Below are 27,174 nucleotides of genomic sequence, written 5' to 3' on the forward strand. Positions count from 1 at the left end.
GCCATTAGCTGCAAACCTGAAACCCACAGGACCCTGCCCAGTAGTAGATGCCCACTAACACTATTGGGGTAGGAGTGATTCTGAGCCTGCTCAACAAGGGACCCACCCTGCCATCGTCGCTCTGGCCTAGGGGCACCCATAGCCCACACCCCCCACCCAGGTAACTCTTAACGCGTGCAAAGTCAGGATTCAGAATCTGACTCACCAGCTTGTGGCTGCTGTGATGCCTTCAAGCGCCCATCCAACTCCGGATAGGCCAACATCAGGGGGGTCATGGTGCGACAGGCACCCCTTCCTCGTTGGGAGGCCAGCCTCAGCAGGGCCTCCGCCATCTTCTTTGCCCAGCGGCGCAGGTCCTTCCACCGTTTGCAGCAGTGGGTGCTCCGCCTGTCAAAGACCCCCAGGGTCCGCACCTCCTTGGCGGTGGCACGCCAAATACCCTTTTTCTGATGGGCACTGACATGCAGGGAAAAGACAGCAGAAAAAGGATTAGTCATACCGTACGGACTGTCATACTCATGGCCCACCATATCCCTCCCTTCCCCTTACACGCATACCACCATACATGCAGCACTCTGCCCAGGACCCCTCTGCCCCCCCACATGTGGCTTACACGCACAGCACTCCATACATTCATGGCCCACGCATCATGCTCACAGTATACTCACCTGTTTATCTGGAGGACCGTAGAGTAATGTGTCATGGGGTAGGACCCCATCCTCCAGTTTCTCCAACTCCTCCGCAGTGAAGACAGGGGCCCTTTCCTCAGACACATGAGCCATTGTCGCTTCCAGAACCAGGTCACAGCAGCGCTTGCAGTGTAGGTCCTCTCCTGTTGAAGTTCAGGTAGCAAGTGAGTGAACAGATAGAAAATGGCGGTCACGTCCACGGCGGTGCATACCGTCACCGCCTGCGTACATCGCAATTGGCTCCTGGAACCCATAGGGCCTAATGATAACCAATGCGAAGTTGCGCAGCAGTCTCTGACCGCCTACCGTGATGGCGCACAATGCCAGCGGAATTACTTCATTTCCACTTGTCCCTCCTCACAGGTCAGGCTGCCACCATTCAGGGGGGCACAAGGCATGGCACCTAACTGCATCACAGCAGACACTGGCACATCAACTGACTGTCGGATTCACATACTGGTTCTGTAAAGGAACAAAATCATCATTAGTACAATAGATGTGTGAATATGACCCTATGCCCACTGTTTTATTCCATAGGCTTCAACCGCTGATGCTGAATATGAGATGGCGACATCCTCCAGTGTACAGACCCCTGCTGGACCTTGCGATAATAGAGGACAGACACATTATCATAACATACAGACTTGATCAGGCCACAATCCAAGAACTGTGTGCCCAATTGGAGCCAGACCTGATGTCAGCTATCCGCCAGCCCACAGGTATCACCCCTCTAGTGCAGGTCCTGTCAATGTTCCATTTCCTGGCAAGTGGTTCCTTCCAAACATGGCCATGGCATCAGGGATGTCTCAGCCAATGTTCTCCAGCGTGTTGACCAGAGTGTTGTCTGCCCTGCTGAAACACATACGCAGCTACATCATATTCCCCCAGGTGGAGGACTTGGCAACAGTGAAAGCTGACTTTTATGCCCTAGGACATATCGCCAACATCATTGGTGCCTTTGATGGTACACATGTGGCATTTGTCCCCCCCACCGGAGAAATGAACAAGTTTTCAGGAATAGAAAAAGCTATCACTCTATGAATGTACAGATGGTGTGTTTGGCGGACCAGTACATCTCCCATGTTAATGTCAAATATCCTGGCTCTGTGCATGATGCCTTTATCTTGAGGAATAGCAGCATCCCATATGTGATGGGCCAACTCCAGTGGCATCAAGTGTGGCTAATAGGTGAGCCCATGGTCCCCACCCAGTATAAGTAGATGTCTGGGCATGGGGTTGTCTCTAAGGGTTAGTGTGTGTCTAACAGTTATCCGTTGATATTTGCAGGTAACTCTGGTTACCCCAACCTCTCATGGCTACCGCCCCCAGTGAGGAATGCCAGGACAAGGACAGAGGAACGTTACAATGAGGCACATGGGCGTATAAGGAGGGTTATTGAAAGGACTTTCGGCCTCCTGAAGACCAGGTTCCGGTGCCTCCATCTGACAGGTGGATCCCTGTACTACTCACCCAAGAAGGTGTGCCAGATCATCGTTGCATGTTGCATGTTGCACAACCTGGCCTTGAGACGCCAGGTGCCTTTTCTGCAGGAAGATGAGCCTGGAGGTGGTCTTGTGGCATCGGTGGAACCTGTGGACAGTGAGGAAGAGGAGGTAGAGGAAGAAGAAGTTGACAACAGAAGTAATATAATTCAGCAGTACTTCCAGTGACACACAGGTGAGACACTGTAACTTCACTTAACTTTCCAGTTTTCTTTTGGACATTGTACATGGCAGTCTGATTTTCCTATGTCTATGGCCACTTACTGCACCCTTTGACATCTCTATTTTCAGATATCTGTGCCACACTCTGCCTCCTGCTATGTGTACTGCTGCCCACCAAAGGTAATTCCTAAGTATATTTAACTGTATATATGACTTGCAATGCTTTGATTATGTTGAACTAATACATATTTGAATCATTGGACAGACTCCAGATTTGTATTTGTTCCAAGGGTGTTTATTTAAGTGCTCATAAGTAAAGGGGGATGTGCAATGGGCTGGGGTGTTGGTGGAGGAAAGTCCAGGTTAGAGTCCAGTCTCTTGGTATCACAGGTGTATTGTCCAATGGGGCATAGGAAGGGGAGTAATGGCAGTTCAAGGTGGACAGGGTGACAGAGTGGGACACAAGGGTGACAATCAGGAGAGTCCAATTTCCTGGCGGGGGTCTTGGCAGTGTTCTCTGGCTTCTGCCTGGATCGCAGGGACCGTTTGCAGGGTGGTTCTCCTTCTGCAGGGGGTGGGATGCTGGTGGCCTGTTGGTCCTGTGGGGGGGCCTCCTGTTCACTAGCACCGGTGGAGGTGGAGGGCTGTTCTTCGGTGTGGGTAGTGTCAGGGGCCCATTGGTGTGCCACTCTCTCCCTCATGGTCTTGCCCATGTCAGCCAGCACCCCTGCAATGGTGACCAGGGTGGTGTAGATGTTTTTGAGGTCCTCCCTGATCCCCAGGTACTGTCCCTCCTGCAGCCGCTGGGTCTCCTGCAACTTGTACAGTATCTGGCCCATGGTCTCCTGGGAATGGTGGGATGCTCCCAGGATGTTGGTGAGGGCCTCCTGAAGAGTTGGTTCCCTAGGCCTGCCCTCCCCCTGTCGAACAGCAGTCCTTCCAGTTTCCCTGTTGTCCTGTGCCTCTGTCCCCTGAACCGTGTGTCGACCGCCACTAACCCCGGTCCCTGATCGTCCTGGAATTGTGGAGTTGCCTGGGGTCCCTGTAGTGGTGGACACACTGCTGACTGACGTGTCCTGGGTACAGTGGCATGGGCCTGTTGGGTGGGTGCTGTGCTGGTGTTTCCTGAGGGGGGGAGGCTCTGTGGTGGTATGGGAGTGTGGCAGGGTAACCGACTGTCCAGAGGTCCCTGATGGGCCAGGTTGGTCATTGTGATCGAGGAGTGCAGAGCTGCTGTCATCACTGTGGGCCTCCACTGGGGGGGGACTGGATGTTGCTGGCACCTCCTCTACGGTGACATTGAGTAGGGGCCCTGTGGGGATGAAAATGCAGTGTTATTGTATCTGCATGTGCCATCTTGTGCATGGGTGTGTTTCCCTGTATGGTTGTGATTGCCATGTCAGCTTTACCTTGCGTGCGTGGTGATTTTGTGGGATAGATGATTCTCTCTACTGGGCATGCTGTGGTGATAGGTGTCAATGCAGGGCTGTGATGGGGGTCCATGGATTGGTGTTACATGCAGGGCTTGGTTGTGGGATGGGTGGGTTGTGATAGTGGAGTATATGTGAGGTGGTGGAGTGATGGGGTGAGGGTAGGGGTAGGAGTTTGTGATGGCATGCAGGTAGGGTGAGGGATAAAGTAGTAAAGGTTTGACTTACCAGAGTCCAGTCCTCCTGCTACTCCTGTGAGGCCCTCAGGATGCATTATTTCCAAGACTGGCTCCTCCCATGTTGTTAGTTGTGGGGGAGGAGGTGGGGGTCCCCCACCAGTCCTCTGTACGGCTACCTGGTGTCTTGCAACCACAGAATGCACCTTCCCCTGTAGGTCGTTCCACCTCTTCCTAATGTCATCCCTTGTTCTGGGGTGCTGTCTCACGGAGTTGACCCTGTCCACGACTCTCCGCCATAGCTCCATCTTCCTAGCAATGGACGCCTGCGGCACCTGTGATCCGAATAGCTGTGGCTCTACCCAGATGATTTCCTCCACCATGACCCTTAGCTCCTCCTCTGAAAACCTGGGGTGTCTTTGGGGTGCCATTGATGTTGTGTGAGTGGTATGTGTGAGGATGTGTGGGGTGATGTGTGGGGTGTTGTGTTGTGAGGTGCGTGGATGGTGTATGGGTGATGATGTATTGTGCCTCTGATTGAGTGGGTGCTCCTGGCTTGTCTCTCTCTGCTTGCTATCTTTTATTCACTGCAAGGAGTTGTGGGTAATGTGGGTGTGTGTTTTATAGTTGGTGTGGTGTGTGTATGTGTGTCAGGTGTGTGTAGTTTGAATTGTCCAATGTGGTGGTCCTTGTAAGTGTGTGTGTATTTTGAGCACATGGTGTGTATCGCCAATGGCTTACCACGATTGAAAGACCGCTGCGGTGATCCGTGGGTCGTGATACTGTGGGCGTATTCCTGTTGGCGTAACGGTGTGGGTTTTGCTATTGCCAGTTTATCACTGACCTTTGGGCTGGCGGACTTGTGTGGGTGTCTGTATAGTGGCAGATTTCTTAGTGTGGGTCATAATACCCGTAGCGGAATACCGAGGTCACGGTATGTTTGCGCCTGTTGGCACGGCGGTAGGCGGCATTTACCGCCAGAGTTGTAATGAGGGCCTAAATGTTGTGGAGCATGGATCTAAGCTTTCACATGTCTATGAATTGCATGTCACTGATATGTGAAATGGAGGCAGTAGACCCGCTTACATCACAAACGATGTTGCTGCCATGCTTGTGACTATAGTATTTCTGACCTGCTCTCTGAGGTATGAGTTATATTCCAATGGTATGTGTAGTGAAGAATAAGAAGAACAAGGAGATTCAGGTGCAAAGTACTGTATTTTATTACTGCTAATTACAATGTGATAATGATATTATAGTCACTATGGCCCTCATTACGAGCCTGGCGGTCTGTGACCGCCAGGCTCGCGGTTGGCGGGAGCACCGCCGACAGCCCGGCGGTGCCCCGCAGGGCATTCTGACCGCGGCGCTTTGGCCGCGGTCAGTGCAGGAAAACCGGCGGTCTCCCGCCGGTTTTCCGCTGCCCATTGGAATCCTCCAAGGCGGCGCAGCTTGCTGCGCCGCCTTGGGGATTCTGACACCCCCTACCGCCATCCTGTTCCTGGCGGTTCGCCCGCCAGGAACAGGATGGCGGTAGGGGGTGTCGCGGGGCCCCGTAAGAGGGCCCCGCTTGTATTTCACTGTCTGCATAGCAGACAGTGAAATACGTGACGGGTGCAGTAGCACCCGTCGCACCTTCCCACTCCGCCGGCTCGATTACGAGCCGGCTTCATCGTGGGAAGGTTGTTTTCCCCTGGGCTGGCGGGCAGCCTTTCGGCGGCCGCCCGCCAGCCCAGGGGAAAAGTCAAAATACCCGCTGCAGTCTTGCGACCGCAGTAGGGTATTTTGACGGCGGGACTTTGGCGGGCGGCCTCCGCCGCCCGCCAAGGTCCGAATGAGGGCCTATGTGTGTTCTGTACTATGTGGAGTCTCCTGTGAACTCCTGCAGCAGTGTTCTGTTGTTCCCTCTCCAAATTTGCTGCACTATTATCACCGTCCTACTCATTGGGGACGTCAACCTGTTCATCCCAGGGAACATTTGTTCTTATACATATATTATGGAGTATTGCACATGCCAGTATGATTTTACATACCAGTGGTGGAGCATACAAGAGGCTTCCTCCTGTCAGGTCCAGGCACCTGAACCTTTCCTTTAGAAGCCCAAATGTCCTCTCCACCACATTGCATATTCTTCAGTAACTTTTATTATATGCACGCTCTTCCACCATTGTGCAATTAGCAAATGGAGCCATGACCCATGGCTGTATGCCGTAACCTTGATTGGCTGCAAAGGAATGAGAGAAGGTGTGTTGGTAAAGCTTGATAGTGGTTTGGAATATACCAATGCAATTGTTAGTTATAGGTGGAGTGGTGACTCAGACTTGCTTCTGGTATACAGTATGTCCCTGTTTTAGTGAAATAGTTTAATAGGTCTGTGTTGATGGACATTACAATCTTGGGTTGTGGCTCAAGGACCTGGAATTGTCATATTAAATCCAAACTGATGGATTGCAAAGATGTGTTGTGATGTCCATATTTGAGGCAGTGTCCAATTGTTGGAAGGAACCCACCACCTCCTTGAACCACAGTGGTTTCATATGTAGAGACACCATGGTAGCCCTACAAAGCCAATCAGTGCCATCCATGTTATCATGTGGCACTACGCATGCAGTGCGACCCTTAGTGACCCTTTGTGGCAGAAGATGGTTGTGCCAGCCATCAAGTGTACGAGGTTTAACACAGACACCTTCAACACATGCACAGTGCAGGGTTTGTGAGGTGGCATATCTATTTTTTTACATGGGTCCCTATGTACGGTGCATTAAAGGTCAGATATGTCCTCTATACTCCCGCAGAGTCCTGTTATGGCAACCATGATCTTTACAGTTTTGCACAAACTCTTTACCATGGTGGACCGTTTCTTGTATACGGAACACACATGGTGGTGTTAGTGGGTGCTAAAGGGTACACGTGTGGCACTGGAGTAGGTGCTGCACCATTTCTCATGATTCTGCCCCATGGTCAGTCATGGCAGGTTAATTTGTATTCCTATGTGTGCGACACAATGTGGCAGACAGGTGTATTTGTACTATGTAGTTTGTAATGGCACCAATTGGGTGACATTTGATATAGGTGCTGCCAGAGGCTTGCACACTATGATTAATGTGGGGATGAGCCTAATGTGTGACTTTCTTTACATGGCAATGGCCTATGCCATTGACATAGCCAAGCTATTCTTTGGTTGGTGCACTATGAATGGGAACTGTATTTAGTTGTCAACCAGTGGACACTTGTAGTCGTTTGTGGACTGCTTATGTATGCAAAGGGGACATAGCTCCACCTGTCTTCACATGGTATGCCAGTCAGGTTGTGGCTGTATAATGTACATGTGGGCTTATGTGATGTGCAATGATTGCAGTGTAGAGTGGCATGTTGCATATGTGTTGTTGCCTGTACATCTGTGTATTTAGTGTGGTGTAGTGTGGTGTATGTCTTGTTTATCCTACATGGTTTGTGTGTTGTCTGTGTATTAACTAGTTCAGTTGGTGCATCCTGATGACATCTTGTTCCCTGAGCCCAAGGATGATTGTTCACTGTCTGAAGATCCTCTCCTGCCTTCCTTCTGTGCTGCCTTTGTGGCTGCTGTGGTGGTGTTTAGGTTGCCACAGTGGTGGTGGAGGGACCTGCTGTCTTCACTGACAGCTGTGGCATGTGTCAAGCTGGAGCAGTACCACTTCCATTTTGTCCTTGGTGTTGTAAATGCTCCTTCTGTATGTTTTATGTGTTCCTTAAGTGGTGGTGTGTGGTCCTCTTTTTAGTGCCTGGTCTGACCAGGCATTAAATTTTGACGCTAATTAGTCTTAGCGTCATTTTTGAGGTCCACATCCTTTATGTGTGTCGTTTTTGTTTAGGAAGATAAATATGGCACTAGAGGGCTAGCGTAATATTTTAGAAGGGAATGCCTACCTTGCATATCATTGTTGCAATGAAACGCAAGGTGGGTTGGGACTTCCAGAAAATAACACTTACTCATATATTATGAGGTTAAGTTAGCGCAGCTTTAGAATAAAGAAAATGATGCTAAGAGGGAGGGGTGTGCTAACTTTCCATATATATGGGCCAAAGTCTGTCTAATAATAGAGAGCACCTGTGCATGTCCCTCCTGGATATCTTCTCTCCGTGGGTTTCTTTTTTCCGTTCTCTTTCAGTCATTTTCTTATTTGTTATTCAAGGAAATAGGAGAAAAGATATTCACTGAAAACAAATTCAAGAAGCATTCTTCCATTTTGTGTTAACTTAAAACAAGCACAAAAAAACAGAAGTTCCGTAAGGTATTCTAAAGAAATATTAATATTCTAACATCGAACACCGTGAAGTACAGGTTTGCTCTTCAGACAAGTATACAAAACCACTCAGTCATAACAAACACACAATTGCACACACACACACACACAACCTGTTTTGGGGACATAGATAAGAAGTTAAGAATAGCAATAATATGCACCATTGTAAATGTTTATCCATGTTATTGTAGTAATCGAGTTTCACCCTAAATTTTACCAGAGCAATATTTACTGTCCCCGATATTCAAATATATAACAGTCTTATAATTTCCTGTGCTGAGGCATCTACATTTTAATTGCACATTTATACTTTCAAATACTAAGGCCAAAGGTCAAAAGTAATACTAGGGAAAAATTGGGAAAAAAGGAAAAATGGCTTTACCATTTTCCAAAAAAGAATATGCATAATGTAAATTATCTAATTATATTTACTACATTTTAACCCAAAATTTCATGTAGAATATACTACAGCAAGGCTCCAAACTATAGAATACATCTGCTAATACAAGGGAGGGTGATGACATGGGACTCTGCTCTTTTCCTGTACTCACTGAAGCTTTCATAGCCAGAAACAGCATCCATTGTATGTATGTATTATGTAGGGTTGCATGTAGGTTTGTGTCTTTTAATGTATGTAGGTGGTATTACTAATATTTCTATAGCACGATCTTAGCCAAAAGGCAGCTGAGCACTGTACAGGTTGAAGTAAAGCATAAAGACAAAGAATGATGGGAGAGAGAGCTGGTTTGAGAAGAGTTTAAGCATTGCAATGACCTAAACTGAAGCAGCATGGGGTGGTCCTGATGAATATGGAGATGTTATTCCACATCATAAATGCATAGAAGACAAAAGTCTGCAGCTCTGTTTTTCTGCCTTTTCTTTTTTCAACTCCAATATCTGAAGGCTGATGGTGTCCTGGTCCTTTATATGAAGTTATCCTTGATGTGGTTCAAGGCTGAGTGCAGGGGCTTGATTCACTTGCAACCTGCTACCAACCTATCCCTACCCATGTCAAAATACTACCTGCACTTCTAGGTTTTAGTTGTAGGTAAGTGTTACGAATGCTCCTTTTCTCCCCGGGTCCCAGCTTCAGAAATTACATGGCCCTCTGCAAGAAATAAAAACAATACTGTTATTAGCTCATGCATGATGCTAATGGCAAAAGAAAGCCAACCACCTCTTTCCCCTGTGGTCACCGACAGTACAGTGAAGTGTTGCTGTGTGAGGAATGTGCAAAAAGTGTTTCAGAAACCATGCTGGAACTTGTTACACTCATTTGTGGCCCAAAGCCCCACCTACCACCTTTTTGTGTCACCTTTTGACCTCAGTGCTTGCCTTAGGCCAGGACCCTCCGCGGTCGTGGAGTCAGGGTGTGTGGTGTCCTCCTTAGCTTGTGAACCATCAGGGTGAAGAGCTGTAAGGCGGTCAGCCTTTCTGACACTTCTCTCTTCACTGGGTCGCAGCACCGGACTCGCTATCTCCGCTCCTCTGGGCTTCCTGTCCTTGGTGTCTTCATTGTGCAGACATGGCACCACACCCGGAGCTCTGCCTGCACCACTTACCTGCTGTGTTTGTCAGAGTCCGTGAGTCTACAGTAGTAAAGCAAAGATTCAAAGCTTCTGTGTGGAAGAAACGCGTGTCTTTGAATACTGATAGGTCAAATGAACAGGTAACAATATTGTAACTGGGATGTCTGCCCCAGTGGAGTATGGTAGCTTTCAGATTTTTCAGATGAAAGATTTTATAGGGTGGAAAATACCCTTGACTCCCTGATATCAGAGGTTACTGTAGTCGCCAGGAAGGGAGAAGAAAAGCCAGCATGTACATACACAGAAATCATGTGCATTATACCCCTCGTGTGTGAGCACAGACTGCTTCACCGCACTCAGAAAATAAAAGGGGATTCCCAAAGAATGGTCTGTGGACAGCAGGTCTGTACGCTAGACAGCCAATTCATGGGGTGGTCATCATTATTATGAGGAACAAATAGTGGCAAAGGGCGGTGTGCTCAACATGCAGTCACCACTCTTTTGGTAGCTCAGATGAACATATGCAAAGGCTCAATTTACCTCTTCCATGTCTTCTACAAGAGGCTGGAAGGGCTTCTAGGCACTCTGCGTTACCTTCACTGGACTTCTTGATCTGGCTAGGTTACTCCACTCACGTCGGATAGCAGGCAGATGATACCAGGGTTTCAGGTCATTGAGCAGAAGTTGAGCTTTGATTCAGACCTACTCAGGCTGGAAGCATGTTGGTACCTAGTGGCTGGCGACTGCAAACACCTCATGTGATGCACTCTATTGTCACAATAACTTAGGGGTAAATGCGTTGAGAGGTTGTGATAGTAGTTCAGACAGACTATCGGTGAATTCAGCTACCTGCATTTACATTTCACAGGAGCTGGGTCTTTCCATAGAGTCACTTCTGACAAAGGAGATATCTCCATGTCAGTGCCCCTGGAGGAAAGGCAACGGGTGTCAAGGGAGTTCTATGTTTTTTCCTACTTCATTTCTGTTATGTGACTTTGATCACAATATATGGCAGTTCATAAAACTTACAAACTGACACATTGGGCCCTTTTTCCTGCCTCATTTGTATATTATGTGCCTTTGATCACAAACATGTGGCACTTCAGAACACCTGTTTAGCAACAGACACCTGTTGCAATCCATCAATGTGAAAGTTGTCTGCAGTGCCAGGAGCTGGTTCACTGATGTGTATGTTGCCTTATCGAGAAGCACCCACAACTGCTCTGTATTTCATCAGTCACCCCTTGCAAGTCAGACGGTTGTTGGGGGTTTTGGCGACACGTAGTTTAAAGTAAGTTATAATAATCAATACTGGGTTGTCATAGAGCAGTGTAGGGCACAGCTAGCACCACTGAGGAATAAAAAAGATTATGCAGAGGTGGCGCAAAACGCTTGTAAACAAGGCCCAAAATTTAGTAGTTCCTCTTTAGTATATTGGTGATGTTAATTGCACAGGTGCATGTCTGTTTGTGTTGGGAGACTGGCCTTACATGTTTCTTTACAAACTCCTGCCTCAGTTGTAGCAACTGCATTTCTTTTAATGGTGGCTGTATAAAATAGTCCATAGCGTTTGTAGTGAAGCTTTCTACCAAACTGAGTGAGCATTTTGTGGGTAAACCACAAAATGTTCCAATCACCATTCTAGGTGACAGAAAGGATATGTGAGGCCTTAAAGTGGAGTTGTGAACCCAATAAAAAATGGCTGGCTCTCCCCCAAATGCTCATTAAATAAAAAAGTAATCTCTATCTCTAGTGATTCTTTACGCCCCTTCTGGAAGACATATTGGTGTTAAAGTAGTCAGTCCCTATACCAATAGGAGCCGGCCTCCATGACCCCATACATAATAAAAAAAGGTATTCTTGGTGTCTACTAGTGCTTTCTTCCCTGTTGGTTGGGAAATTCAGGGCTAAAGTATACAATCAGCATTGCAGGAGGTCAGAAAGACTGCATGGTCACTTGTGGTGGAGGGTGTGGCCTGATACCAATATGGGCACCATATATCCCCATATTAGCTCCACCTCTGGCTCCAGTCTTTCCTCTAAAAAGTTCCTAGCGGTTTCCAGCAGTGCTTTCTGTCATTCAGGGGGAGAAGAAATTTGGAACCCTTAATAAGGGGGAGTAATTGGTCATACCTGGAGGCTTCTCATCCATTGCAAAATTTCTTGTTGTCTAGTGGGTGGATCCCACTTCGGTATCACCCCTGTAGCACTCCCCAATCAGGGATCCACCAGAAGGAAGTACCATGAGAAAGGGTTGATTCTCCCCTTTAAAACTGTACCTCTCCCTTTATAATCTATGCTCATGAGTAGAGCTGTACCCCTGAGAATCAATAACAGTGAAAGTAGCTGAGTCTGAAAGACTCTGGCTGCTTTCAGATATGGTTCTGAATCTAGTTTTCCATTTACGCTGAATTCCACTTGTAGATTTTCCTTTGAGAAATGGACCTTATATTTCTTCCTTTCAACATACAGAGTAGGGAATGCTTTAAACGATCAGGTGACCAAACCAGCATGCTTGAGTACATTAGACGTCTACCTTAAGCATTAGCTGCTGCCCTTCAGAAAAGACCTAACATTTTCCCTACTTTTCTTTAAAGAATTTCTATTGACATTTTCAGCACATACCAGTTAACAAACGATGCATTGTTTACTTTAACATGCCTGCTCTATAAGATACCAATCATGCCGTTTCAAACTTCATCTCACTTTACCTTCCCCAACTGATACATGTGAACCATGTACTTATGTTGTGTCTTTATTGTCGGTTCGTGCTGCGCCATAGGAACCCCGTACAATTTGTTTTTCTTGACAAATGTGTTTTGCTCCTTTTCAAGATTCGCGGATTCCTTTCTATTAATTTCTATCCAATCAGTAAACTCAGTTCTTCAACTGCTTCCCAAACTTCTATTTCAATCTGGGTGATTCCAGGAAGCTGCCTTAAAGTTTACCAGTGAAAACACTAAATAGAAGCTATTGGGGTTGATGTGCTCAATCATATTAACATTGCCCCCCAACCCTTCCACCTTGCGTGTTTTATCACCGACCTGTCACTCACCAGTTTCGATTGTTGTGAGCTTTCTTACTGAGAAATATAGATGTGTGTCTGCAAAAACAGAATTCAATTTCGGTCTAAGGTTTTTTTTTACTATCTGCTCTCTCGCCCACATGACCTTAGGAGCTGATTACAAGTCAGGCAGACTGGATTTACCTCAAGCATTTCCCCTCTACCTCATTTCAATTGGGTCTGGTTTTTCACACCCTGTTTTTCACGGTGTGGAAGGACCAGACCCAACTTCTCCAGCCGGTGAATCTGGAACTTGGAGCGGAATTTAAGAAAAGTGGCACTGCATCCAATTCCTGCTCCCCCCTGCACTCCCTCTAATGCCACCATGTGTGCCCCATATTTAAGATATGGCGCACCATGGCAGTAGTTAGAACAAAAGCGTCAACATTTATGGTGCCATTGTGGCGCTTTGCTACACTAGCATTAACATTTTTTACCCTAGTGTAGCAAAGTGCATGGAGGCCCATTGATTTAAATTTCACAGCACCATTTTTTTCCAAGGCACGCCCCCTTATGCCTAGCGCAGGCATGATGTGGTGCAAGGGGGTAAAAGGGCGCAATGCCTGCGTTGGTGTTCATAATGAAGCAGAAGGCAGACGAGCATGGGGAATATGTGCAGCTCAGTCTCCATGGCGTCGTGGTTGTTCCCTGAGTCTCCACAGGTGAGTCCTTTGACTTCTGAGATCTGTTTCCGCCAGGCTTTTGATGTCATTGGTACCGCCCAGGAAAAGGTGGTGGATAGGCCGGTCATAATAGAGTGGGCGGTACATTGTCTTCCGTCTGCCTGTTGGCAGATACCGCCGTGGTGCTTGTTGATTCCACCCTGGCGGTCAGGGTGTTATAGTGCCTGTCCCTCTGAGCGGTTTCCGCCGTGGTCATGATTCCATTTTTGTTACCGCCGGCCTGTTGGCGGTATTACCGCCGCTTTATCACCGACCGCCAGGGTTGTAATGAGGGCATTTATTTGGTAAGGCCTTACTCCTTTATACAGAGTGAGCGAAATGTGCAACTTTTAGTGACAAATCAAAACATCTGGAAGACTGACTCAGCATGCAAGTTTCATAGGGGTCAAATGTAATTAAGCATTTTAAAATGCGTTATCTTTGTAAATTGTCATGTTAAGAATTAGAAAATAAAGCACTATATGCCTAAAATGATTTTACCAGTAATTCGAACATATAATGAGCATTAGATTCGTGACACCTAACGAATGTCTTAGCTAACAAGTGTAATTACCTAGAAAAAGAGCTATATTTGGTAATTCTGTAACATCTATCTGTTAACTATTCTGTACATAAACTTAATTGCAATTAATTTATTGTTAGAAGCTGTTCATTAACAGGATAATTAGAGATCATGGAACATCATCTTAGATGTTAAAGGAGGCTCATTATGATTGCGCTATTACTATTAAATACATCACAAAATTAGTTTAACATAGTGAACATCAAGCAACTATTATTATGTTCTAAATGAGAATAAATGGTGATACTTTTTTAAAAAGTAAAACAAAGTTAGTTTATACCCTGAATCGAAAACAGATACATTCTTCTCTGCCAACTACATTTGCAATAGTATCATAGTTAAAAAGAAACACGCAGTAAATATTAAACTATTTCAAATTTGTTTGTTTTTTTGCTTTGGTTTTTTTCTAGCCATAGGGGTTACTTATCGCCTGCACATTATATTTTGTTTTTCTCAGTGGATACTTGAAGGTCATGAGTATTCTGAGAGCTTGGCCACATTGAAGACTGTGACATAGGGATTCAAGCGGCAGTAAAATGATATGAGGAAAGGTGTCCTAGTGTTTGCAGCTCTACTACTTCTTTTGAGGTGAGGACAATTTTCACTTACAATGGTTTGCCCCTTTGTGCCATGGTACAGTTAACAAGAAAACTATGAAATTGAATTTTGAGCAGAATAAGTGAATACAATTGAGACAAATAATTTAAATTAATCATTTTTTCTTGGTGACTTTTTACAGTGTTAAAAACATTCTTAGGTCTCAAAGCTCACTTTGATATATGAATGCAAGCTCCGATCTGCTGTTTATGCCAAACAAGGCTGAAATATCGCTGAGTTTTTTGTGTCCCTTATCAGAACTGATACGGCCCTGCAACTTAGTTTTCAGTACCTCTTTGAGGACAAATCTAAAGATGATTTGCATATGAAGGCTTGTTTTTGTATAATGAAGAAACGAATAAAAAAATGCTGTGAAGTTACTTCTTTACATGCTTAATTTAAGTATTTACTTCCCCACATTGTATGAGTTTTTCCTTTGTGAGTTATTGGATGGTTCACAACTGAAAAATGAATAGTCGTTGTCTATAAGGGTGTAATAAATAATAAAAAAAAAAAAAAAACAATGGACTAGGACGTTGCCCAAAGCGATTGCCCCTTTTAATGTTTAACGAAAGCATTTCCTCAACCTTCATGATGTGTTTTATGCCATGTATTCTAAGTGGAAAGGTCTCTCCCAGACATAAACTCGATAATTTGCTATTTTATATGAATTCAGCTGCACCTCATTTATGAGATCTAATAAGAATTACAAAACTATTTATGGTTAGTTGTGTTCCCATTCCAAGTGGATGGTCTCCCAGTTTGGCCTTGACTGTCCCTCTGCATGTGGTTATCCCTATATGTATTGCAAAACTGACATTAGATGCTTTTTCTGACTACATATCAGCTCATTAAGGTTAATTAAAACATTCAAATGTTGAGTACTCAATTAAAGACGGTGGATTGTTAAAATAAATGTACGTCTGAAACAATTTTCACGTTTACTTAATACAAACATGCATGTTTGCAGTTAAATTAACATGGCAAGTGTTTCCTGGGTAGTCTCTGAAGCAAGGTCTAATGTATATCAATTAGGCACTCATTTATTGGTCTGCGGGCATATCCAAATGTTTAGAAATTCGGGGCCTGATGTACAAAGAGACCATTCGCAATAAGTAGTTGCAAATAGTGTGCCAAATTTGTGTGAATGGAATCTGATTTTGGAAACCGACCTTAGTACTAATAGGTCAGTTCATAAAATAACACATCTAAACGGAACCAGGATGACCTGCCTAATTTTTGTTCATTATGCAGGCCACAATGTGCAATGCCCTGCGAGTGGATACAATCAGCAATAGTCAGCAGACCACCATACCCATGATTACATTCTAAAATATAAAACTATTTTGTTAAACGCCCTGTGATCCTTAAAGGAATCGATGTTGCTTTAAAAAAACATGCCATGTCAAATTGGTGCAGTGAATGAACCAAGGATGTGGACATTAAATTTCATATATAGGCTGCAGTGGGTATTAAATCTACTAGATAATGATATGGCCTAAGAACACACCATTGTACTGATAACCTGAAATATTAAAAAACATTTCACTGTCACATGATGAAGGAAAGTTATTTTCCTGGTTGAAAACTGACAGTTTCACTTTGATGCCTGGAAGTGCGGCCGAGACGATTACTGGGATGGTAAGCAGTATGAAAAAGTGGGCCATACACAATATTAAGGAATATTGCATATTGTTATGCTTTTCATTTAAATCAAAATTAAAAACATAATTGAGTTGTTTTTATATCTGTGGTGGAAAACTAACTTTACAAATTTAATATGTGCTATGGAGTGTAAACTGTAACTAAAACCTGTTTGGTTGAGTGAAGTTGCTCCAGTGATTGTAACTGCTGGCCTCATGGAAGACAATGCGACCAATTTTAACAGAATGAGGGCTGAAATGGTTTAAACACTGACCCTTTAGAAGGGCTGAGACATTACAGTACAGGAACAGCCTAGCTTCCAGGAGAAATCCCAAATGTAGATTCATATTACATAAATCAATTCAGCCCCAGAGATTTCCTAGACCGTGTTTTTGTTTGCAACAGGAGCAATAGCTGTTACCAAGATAAGAAACGGGGTATTCCCTGATTATCATTGTTAGACCTGGCATGGTTTACCCTGACTTTTTGTCTTCTGATCTTCTATTTTTCTGACTTAGTTTTTGCCGGCATTAGGATTCTGTGCACTTTACCACTGCTAACGTGCAGGTGTACTGTACTCTAAAACATGGTGATATTGGCTTAACCACATTTGGCATATTTTAATTTCCATGTAAGTCCCTAGTAAAAGGCACTATATGTGCCCAGGACCTGTTAATTAAAGGCTACTAATGGTCCAGCAGTAGTGATTATGCCACCCACTACAGTAGCCCCTTAAACATGCCTCCGGCCTGCCAGTGCAGAGCCTGTTTGTTCAGTTTTAAACTGCTATTTCAACCTGCCAAGTGCATCCACTTTCCAGGCCCAAATCTTCCTTGTTTTATATAAATCACCCCTATGGTAGGCCCTGGGTAGCTTCAATGGCAAGGTGCAGTGTATTTTAAGAAAGTTGGGCATGTACTTTTAAGTTTAACATTTCCTGGTTGTGAAAAACTATTGCATTTGCTTTTCACTACTGCATGGCCTATCTCTCCAATTGGTTAACTTTGGGGTTGACTTGAAGCAGCCTTAGAGAACATCTTCCTGTTGGGAAGAGACAGAAATTGGGAGTTTGGTGTCTCTGGACTCGCAATTTAAAATCACAACTTATGGTGAAGTTGGATTTTAAATTGTAAGTCTGAAAATGGCAATTTTAGAAAATTGGCCTTTTCTTACTTTAAACATCCTCTGCTTCTGCCTGTTTCTGAATAAATGCCTGGGGTGGGTGACAGCTGGACTTCGTGCATTCCCTCTAGAGAGTCACACACAAAGGTAGCTTTAGTGTGACATTTAAATTCTGATTGCCCATCCCTGGGCTGATGGGCCTTCCTGGGATAGATGGGAGGGAGAAGTTGACACTTACACCGGAATAGGGCTGCGCCTGTCCCCACACAAAGAACTGCATAACCCCCTGTAGAGTGTCTGGAACCAGGAAAGGAAGGACAGGAACCTTGTACACTTCAAAGGCCACCTTTTGAAGTCTTGCTCACTTCAAAGACTCAACTGGGTATAGGTACTGGACCCCAAACCCCACCAAATCAGTATGCTTCTGGATCTGAAGACATTCTGCCAGGAAGGACTGCTGCACAGCCAAGAGGGACTGCCGCTTTGCTCAACTGCAATGCTGTGTTAGCCTGCTGTGTGCTGCCTCTTGCCTTGGAGTGAGAAGGACTGGACTTAATTTTCTACATCATCTACTGAACCAAGTCACTCCAAGGGCTTGCTGGTTTGCCTCGTGTTATGGAAGTCTCAGGGCCATCAAAGACTTCCCTCAAATCTGCTTCATCTAGTGGACTCTGCCACAGTGAGTCCTGTCCTGCCATAAGGTGCCAATCCAGTCCTTGGCTTTGAAGGTGGTCTCTGCACCTATTTGTCTTCAACCATCGATGTATTAAGGCTGTTGCACTGATAGGAAGCCATGCAGTGCCCTTAAACGCGGACAAAGTGCTGATTCGGCGACAACCTAGGACCCGACTGCTAGGTTCAGCGATGATGCAGTGCCAATCCGAGGACATTGCTGAACGGTTCAACAATGATGCATGGCCTGCATCAAAAGGGGTTGGACTCTGATGCAGGACCTGACTGCGAGGCTTGACAATGAAGCATCTATCCAACTGTGTGAATTGGAACTGACACATTGATTCTTCAATGCTGGTATTGAGTCCTGTAGCTCACCTGCCCTCCATCACTGTCAGCCTGAACTTTGGATTTACCCCGGTCTAGCACAAATTCAAGTAAACTTTTAGCGCCATTGACTTTAAAGCACGACATTGCAGTTTATTCTTTAACTTTATCTTGAATTCTACAGATTGGAATTTTGTCATTGTGGTCTTGTTTGACTCAGATAAATATTCTCTATTTTTCTGAACTATGATTCTTTTTACTTTGTTACTGTAATTTAAGTGTTGCACAAATACTTTACACATTCCCTCTTAAGTTAAGCCTGATTGCTCTGTGTCAAGCTACAAGAGGTTGGGCACAGGTTAATTTAGGGTGTGTATCAGACTAACTCTGACTAGGATTGTGGTCCCTAATTGGACAGGGTGCATACTCCTTCCAACTAGAGACCACATTTTTAGCATTCATGTATTTGAGTTTGAGAGGGAACAGCATGGCTCTTGCAATGGGGCGATGGCTAGGTCCATCTTGAATGCAGTACTTTGGGAAAGTTTATAGTAGGATGGGAAAGGTAATGCTGAATAAAACGTTGGTTTGCTGTAGGAAATATGTCAGGATCGGGGACTGTAAATTCTACGGTCACTGGCTAGTGCAAATACAAAATGGTTAATTCACCACTGCCTCTTCATAATTTTTCTGGACTTCACAGGACAACTGAAGTAAGAAGGCAAATTCTGTTTGACTACTGGGGAAAGAAGACGGAGGAGTGCATGATACCCATTGGCACCAAGGGACTGTTATTGTTCTCAAATAATCTATTTGCTTCCTTCCTGTTCTTAGCTTCATGAGAACTAAAAGGCAGAATGTCTCAATGCTCAGAGTAAGATCTGGTGGGCCAGTCATGAGTAGATTACAGAGGACCTTCAGAACAACTCGGCTATAGAGAGACCAGGGGGCAGATTTAGGGTCAATGGCATTGAAGTGAGTGCAGTGCCACTTTCCTTGTGCCCCCTAGCACCACCTTCCCGCCACCATGTGTGTGCCGTATTTAATATACGGCGCACTATGGTGCAGGATAGGGGGCAGTAGCGTCATTATTCATGACACTATTGATGTACTCTGCAGGAGTAGTGCCAAAATATTAGCACTACTCCTGCAGAGTACACAGGCCCCATTATAAAGAATGGAAGGCCCCTTTTAACTCCTACTCTTGAGCAGGCATTAAAAGTGCAGTAAAAAATGGCATAAGGAAATCTCATAGCTTTCCTTACGCCATTTTTCCAGTTCCCCTAATGAGGGAACACCTCCTTTGCATACATTATGCCTGGTGCAGGCATAATGTAGCACAAAGTATGCATTGCGCCACCCTGTAAATAAGGCGCAGGGATTTCAGCCGTTGAAATGACGTTAATGTGGCGCAAGGTGGAGCTAGGGCACTATAAATATGCCCCCATGTGTCTAGAAGACGGTGTTGAGGACCTGGGATTGCAGGAGAAACCCCCAGTGACTGTTCCAGTATCACAAAATGTGGGACTTATTAGTTCTGTTAGATCCCGATGGTCTACCAGGTCAGGGGGAGTATGTATGTTTTAGATTGCCATCATGTTGACGGGGATCTCTGGGCCTTCTGTTCAGTCTCCGGTGCAGCAACAAGCCATGCTCCATTGAATTATTCTGAAAACCAGAACAACAGCAAAATCCTATGATACTATCTTGGAAAAATGTAACCCTCTAGGCTTATCCAACTCCCACTCCATTGTAGTCAAAGTGAAATCATGCCTAGGTACAGGTACATTTTGAACTTTGACTCTTCCTGGTGCTCTGTATTTCTTTGTGTTTTCTGTTTTAAATGCTTCAATTCCCATATAGCTTGTTCAAATGATCTGTTTTAACAATGTGTGTGTCTTCTTGTTTATTATTTTTTTCTGATTTATTTTAAATTGGAAAATGTATAGTGTTGTTAACTTGGTATGCCTCAGACATAGCACTCATTTTTCTGTGGAATTGTATGCTGCTTGCATAATGGAAACCTCAGATTAAGAAGAGATTCACATTGAAATATAGTGTGACCTAACCGGATTACACTTGTTAAGTTGGTAATCATGCGTACTCCCAAAACAATAACTCAATTCAATTCAATTTCTGACAGTACTCAATTAATGTAATAACAATTCACTAAAAAATAAGTGCAGTAAAAAACTCTATCTCACACATTTAACAATGCAAGTGTACTATACCTGATGCACAGTGCACACAGCATATGTGTGCATGGATGCGAAATTAGGTTGAATTCATCAGCAGTGTATTTGAATAACATACAAAATAAAATTTCTCCATGCAGGTTTAAAGTTGAGGAAAGCACATGTCTAATGTAGATACCTTTCACACTAGAAAATAACAGCCATGCATATGTGAGGAAATGCATGGCATGGTTTACAAGTGTTTAATCTTTTCTTTCTTAATCAAATCTAGGAAAGATGGCCTCTTATGAACATCCATGGAATATGTTTCACAGAGTTGTGCAAAGCAACAGGACTATGCATCACCAAACATATCACAGCTCTGTACCATGTCTCAATGCATCATTAGGGCCCACATTATGAAAGGCTGACAGTTCCTGATGGGTTTGGTAACTCTGCTACCAGCCCTGGCACAAAGTTACTACAGACCTCTCATATCTCCCTTGGTGAATGTAGCTGCTAAAAGTAGACCACCACCTGAGGAAAAAAATGTAATTTGATAAAAACAGCAAGGAAAAATAAGGAATTATTGCGTGTTAGACCTGACAGCCTTAGGGTGGTCACCCCTAACTTTTAGCCTGCCTCCCTCCCCTTTTTGGACACTGTTTCTGCTGGTTTTAGGACTCTGCAGACTTTACCACTGCTAACCAGTGATGAAGTGCATATGCTCTCTCCCTTAAAACATGGCAACATTGGTTCATACCTAATTGGTTCATTTAATCTACTTGTAAAACCCCAGTAAAGAGCATTACATGTGTCCAGGGCCTGCAGATTAAATGCTACTAGTAGGCATGCAGCACTGATTGTGCCACCCACATACGTAGCCTCTTAACCATGCCATTGCAAGGCCAGCGTGTGCAGTTTCACTGCCACTTCAACTTGGCATTTAAAAGTACTTGCCAAGCCTTAAGCTCCCCTTTTTCTACATGTAGGTAACCACTAGGACTGGGTGCTATGTAGATATAAGGTAGGACATGTATCTGTGCAGTTTATATGTCCTGGTAGTGTAAAATTCCTAAATTTGTTTTTACACTGCTGTGAGGCCTGCTCATTTCATAGGCTAACAATAGGGCTACCCTCAGATACTGTTTGAGTGGTAGATTCTGAGCAGAAAAGAGTAACAAGGTCATATCTAGTATGGCCAGAATGGTAATACAAAATACAAAATCCTGCTGACTGTTGAAGTTGGATTTAATATTACTATTTTAGAAATACCACTTTTAGAAAGTGAGCATTTCTCTGCACTTAAATCCTTCTGTGCCTTACAATCCACGTCTGGCTGGGCTAGTTGACAGCTCCCTTGCGCATTCCACTCAGACAAACCCTAAACACAGGATACTCAGTCACACCTGCACACATCTGTATACTGAATGGGTCTTCCTGGGCTGGGAGGGTGGAGGGCCCAACACCTACATATCAAAGGACAGTGGCCTGCCCTCACACAATGGACTGCCACACCCATTACTCGGAACCTGGCAGACAGGATGGAACTGAAAGGTGACCATGTGCACTTCTAAGCCACTCTTTGAAATCTCCCCCACTTCAAAGGCACATTTGGGTATTTATGCAGGGACCCTGACTCTACCAACTCAGACACTTCTGGACAAAATACCACTGGAGAAGAAACCTTGAACAAGAACCTGCAACCTCCAAAGAGGAACTGCCTGGCTGCACAAAGGACTCACCTGATTGCTTTTCTGAAAAGGACTGCTTCCCTGCTGTTGCTCTGCTGCCTTGCTGCCCTCTGGTTCTGCTGAGAAGTGCTCTCCAAAGGCTTGGATAGAGCTTGCCTCCTGTTCCTTGAAGTCTCAGGACCAAAAATACTTCATCCCACAAAGAACTCCTTGTGCGGTGAAAATTCAACGCACAGCTTGCATCGCGGTGAGAAAATCACTGAATTGCCGAACTGGAATGATGCAGCCCGGCTCCCCCAGAGCAGATCGATGCAGCGCCAGCTTTGAGACCGGAACTTCGACCCATGGCCCACTGGATTGGCGCAAAGCTGAACCGGAGCAAAGCAGCCCGACTTCCTGCAAGAAAAATCAACGCAGTGCCTGCCATGCGACAGAAATTTCCACACAATGCCCACCAGATTGACGCAGCTCCTGTGACTTTGTCATGCCCGCCCAGGATTTCTCTGCATCGTCTCGGGGGCATCCAAAAACACAACAACCCGAAGAGGATCCAAGTCTGTGTGCCAGAAATCAACACAAAGTCTTCCCTGCGTGGAAAATTATCAACGCATCGTCTGTGTGCGCCGGAGAAATTGACGCACACCTCTCCATTTTCCACACATCTCCTCTCCTGCGGTCCCTTGCGGAGAATTTGAACGCAAACTAGGTACTTTGTGCTCGCAAGAGACACTTGTTGCTTTTTAATGACCAAAGACTCTTTTTTATCATTCTCTGAAATTATATTTTACTTGCACTTATCCAATCTTGATCATTTTGGCCTGCATGTAACCAGATAATTATTATACATTTCTCTAAACACTGTGTGGTGTATTTATGTGGTGCTATACTGTGTTATTGCATGAGTTATTGCACAAATACTTTACACATTGCCTTCTAAGTTAAGGCTGACTGCTCTGTGCCAAACTACCAGAGGTTGGGCACAGGATAATTTGGATTGTGTGTGACTTACCCTGACTAGAGTGAGGGTCCTTTTTTGAACAAGGGGTAACCTGACTGCCAACCAAAGACCCCATTTCTTACATTAGTGATCAGCAGTGAGGATAGAACTTGTAATTGTGCAGTGACATGCAAAAGCTAAGTGTACACTACCTACCCACAGTTGAAGGTCAACTTGTTTTTTTATCTGTTTCTGCAATTTCATTTTCTCCCTGACGTTTTTAACTAAATCCTCATTCAACATGTCTCTTGCTGGGTCTCATGCAGGAGATGAAGATTTTGACCCAGCCAAGCTGGAGACATACACTGTTAAAGAGCTGAAGGGGTTCTGCAAGGGGATGGTATTACCTACCCAGGGTGCCGCCAGAAAGGAGGAATACCAAAAGTTGTTGAGGTCCTAGGCAGAAGCCCATTCAGATGAGAATGTTGAGGAGGAGGGTCCAGAAGATAACCCCTCAGAGGATTTCTTGCCAGTAGTGGGGGATGTTACCCATGGGATTGTGCCCCCTGCTAAACCAGGAAGCAGTGTCTCTAGCCATGGCCTGGCTGCAGGGGAAAGGAGGGAGGGGAGAGAATTTCAACTACAAATGGCAAAGTTAAACATGGAAGCAGAGGAAAACAGAAAAGCCAAACCAGCTGAAGCTGAAAGGGCTTTGGCTGAGAAGAAGATTCTTCTGGCTCATGAACTGAGTCTCAAAGAGCTGGATATCAAGGCCCTCGCCAGTCTGAGCCCAGCAGTGATGGTGGCAGCATACATGCAGGACCTGCTGGGGAAAGGAAGGTTCGTACACACAAAAATGTAATGCCAAGTTATGTGGTGGGAGATGACATTGACAAGTGGTTGGCTGCTTATGAAGTTGCACTAAGGGCTCATAGGGTCTCTGATAAGCAATGGGGGGTGGGTTTGTGGTGGTATCTGCCAGTAGTGCGGAGGGACACACTCCTTGCATTGGATCCTAAGGATCAAAACAGATGCACACCCATGAAAACTGCTTTGCTTGCCAAGCTTGGGTTGACACCTGAGAAATACCGTCAGAGGTTCGGGAGCAGCACCCAACTCTCCACACAGAACTGGGTAGACTTTTTTGATTTCTCTAGTGAGGCACTGATTGGGAGGGTGTGGGGCAGTAAAGTAGATGACTATTTGGGGTTATATAATTTGATCCTGAAATAGAATATGTTCAGTGTTTACTTTACAGAGTTGTGCCAGCACATAGTTGACAGTAAGCTGACTGATCCTAGAAAGCTTTCTGAGGAGGCGGACCTCTGGGTTAGCACCAGAGTGTCCAAAAAGGTACCTAGAGGGGACACCCACAAAGATGGTCAGGGTTCCCAACAGAAGAAAGAGGGGGAGAAAAACCTAAAAACAAGGAGGCCTCAAAAGGCCCCCAAAACAATTCCCAGGCAAGTGGTGGTACACCGTCCCAGCCTGAGTCTGAGAGGAGGCCAGGATTCTTTGACAAAAAGCAAGGGAAGTTCTTCCCCACATCTTTAGATTGCTTAAAGTTGGTACATTCTAAGGGTGACTTCCAGTGTCCCAGGAGGGCACAGTCCCCCACTGGAGGGCAGATACCTGGGTTAGCTAGTGTAGTGCTTGGGGGGGTAGATGGTCCCAGTTAGCTTGGGGGAACAGATAGAGGTATCACTAGTGTCCCTGGGAGAGAAGGAAATGGTACCAAAAGCTCACATGTTTGCTAATACTTCCAAGTATAGGTAGTGGGTCACCATTGATGGGAAAAGGGTGGAGGCTCTGCATGAGACAGGAGCCAGTATGACTACTGTCAGGGGAGGCTGGTGTCACCAGAGCAAGTCATCCCTAATACATTCCACCAGGTCATAGTCACTGACAGTCGCGAGAGCCACCTATTGGTGGCTCTGGTTCCCTTTGAGGGGGGGGGGGCTCTTGTATTCTAAAGGTAGCTGTGAGTACTGCCATGCCTGTAGGTTGTATGTTAGGTGATGATCTTGAGCATACTGCCTAGAAGGAGGTAGAGCTCAGATCCCACCTGGAGATGTAAGGTTTGCCTGAGTGGGTGTGCATGACCACACAGTCCATGGCTGCCCGGAACGGGAGTAGAGGGCGTCTGGAGCCTGGAACAATGGCTCAGACAGCTGCACAGAGGAAGAGCAAGGGGCATGGGAAACTGGTCCCAGATTTTCCAGCGGTGGTTGACGGGGTCCCAGAAGAGGAGGCCCCTAAGCCAACTGGGGAGATGTTGCCAACCTGGGTAACCTGCCTGAGCTTGCTGACTGGCAAGTGGAGGGTGGGCCAACCAGGGAGGAATTCTGCAAAGCACAGAAGGAGTGCTCCACTCTTGAGGGTCTGAGGCAACAGGCCTCGGCCCAAGCAGCAGGTGAAGCCTCTGGCGATCACCACATATATTGGGAGAATCATCTCCTCTACAGTGAGCCTAAAGTACCGGCCGCTGGGGCTGCAAGTGTGCTGGGGGTCCCCCTGGGCCTGGCTCACGACACCCCCCTGGCAGGACATTTGGGGCAAGACAAGACCTATACAGGCTTGTCCGCCACTTCCATTGGCCTCGAATGCAGTTAGCCTCAGATCATTTCTGTAGGGTCTGTCCAACCTGTCAGGCTAGTGGTAAAACAGGGAAAAGGCTTAAGGCCCCCCTCATCCCACTGCCCGTCATTGGCACCCCCTCTGAAAGGGTGGGCATTGACGTCATTGGTCCCTTGGACCCCAAAAACACCCTAGGCAACAGGTTTATCCTGGTTTTGGTGGACCATGCCACCTGCTATCTAGAGACAATCCCTATAAGGACAGTGACTGCACCGGTGGTGACCAGAGCTCTGATGGGGATATTTACCCATGTGGGATTCCAAATGGAAGTTGTGTCTGTCAGAAGCACAAAATTCATGTCAGCATACATGAAGTCCATGTGGGATGAGTTTGGGGTAACCTACTGGTTTACCACCCCTTACCATCCTCAAACCAATGGGCTTGTTGAGAGATTCAACAAAACCCTGAAATGCATGATTACTGGCCTCCCAGAGGCCATGAGGCGTAAGTGGGACGTCCTCTTGCCATGCCTTCTCTTTGCATATATGGAGATGCCCCAGAAAGGGGTGGAATTCAGCCCCTTTGAACTTCATATGGTTACCCTGTCAGGGGACAACTAAGCATAGTGAAGAAGAGGTGGGAGAAAGCTCCCAAGAAATCTCCCCATTATGTGGTTAGTTACATGCTGGCCCTCTGCAGTCAGACACAGATTTCTGACAACAGGCCAAGAACAACCTTGAGGTCAGTCAAGAGGTGATGAAGCGTTGGTATGACCAGAAGGCCACTCTGGTAGAATTCTCACCTGGAGACAAAGTATGGGCGATGGAGCCAGTAGAGCCTAGAGCTCTCCAAGACCGCTGGACTGGCCCATTTGAAGTGAAGGAGCAAAAGGGGGAGGCCACTTACCTAGTGGATCTCAAGACCCCTAAAAACCCCCTAAGGGTTCGCCACCACAACAGACTGAAGCCTCATTTTGAGATGTCTGGATTAGTTTGCTCCTTGTGACAGATGAGGGTATGGAAGCGGCGAGTGAGCCTATCCCCGGCCTCCTCTCTGCCAAAGAAAGTGATGGGTCAGTGGAGAGTGTTGAGCTCTCTGACACCCTGACTCTAGAACAGAGGGTAGACTGCTATGAATTATAGGAGCAGTTCTCTTCCCTGTTTTCCCTCACTCCTGGACTCATCCACTTGTGTGGCCATGATATTGACAAAGGAGACAGTTCCCTTGTAAAGAACAAAATTTACAGGTTGTCCGACAAGGTGAAGGCCAGCATTAAGGAGGAAGTAGCCAAGATGCTGTCCCTAAGGGTTATTGAGGAGTCTAGTAGTCCCTGGGCCAGCCCTGTAGTGC

General features: G+C 45.7%; 1 long non-coding RNA gene across 1 annotated transcript in view; it reads left to right on the forward strand.

Moving 5' to 3' along the window:
• Positions 1-27,174, forward strand: part of LOC138269481 (uncharacterized) — an 892,011-nt gene that overhangs the window by 618,475 nt on the left and 246,362 nt on the right. The window contains exon 5 of the long non-coding RNA XR_011200241.1: positions 14,538-14,668. This is a non-coding gene — a long non-coding RNA (uncharacterized lncRNA). The remainder of the gene's footprint in view (positions 1-14,537; positions 14,669-27,174) is intronic.

This window comes from Pleurodeles waltl, chromosome 2_1 (assembly GCF_031143425.1).
Source record: "Pleurodeles waltl isolate 20211129_DDA chromosome 2_1, aPleWal1.hap1.20221129, whole genome shotgun sequence".
Taxonomy (NCBI): domain Eukaryota; kingdom Metazoa; phylum Chordata; class Amphibia; order Caudata; family Salamandridae; genus Pleurodeles; species Pleurodeles waltl.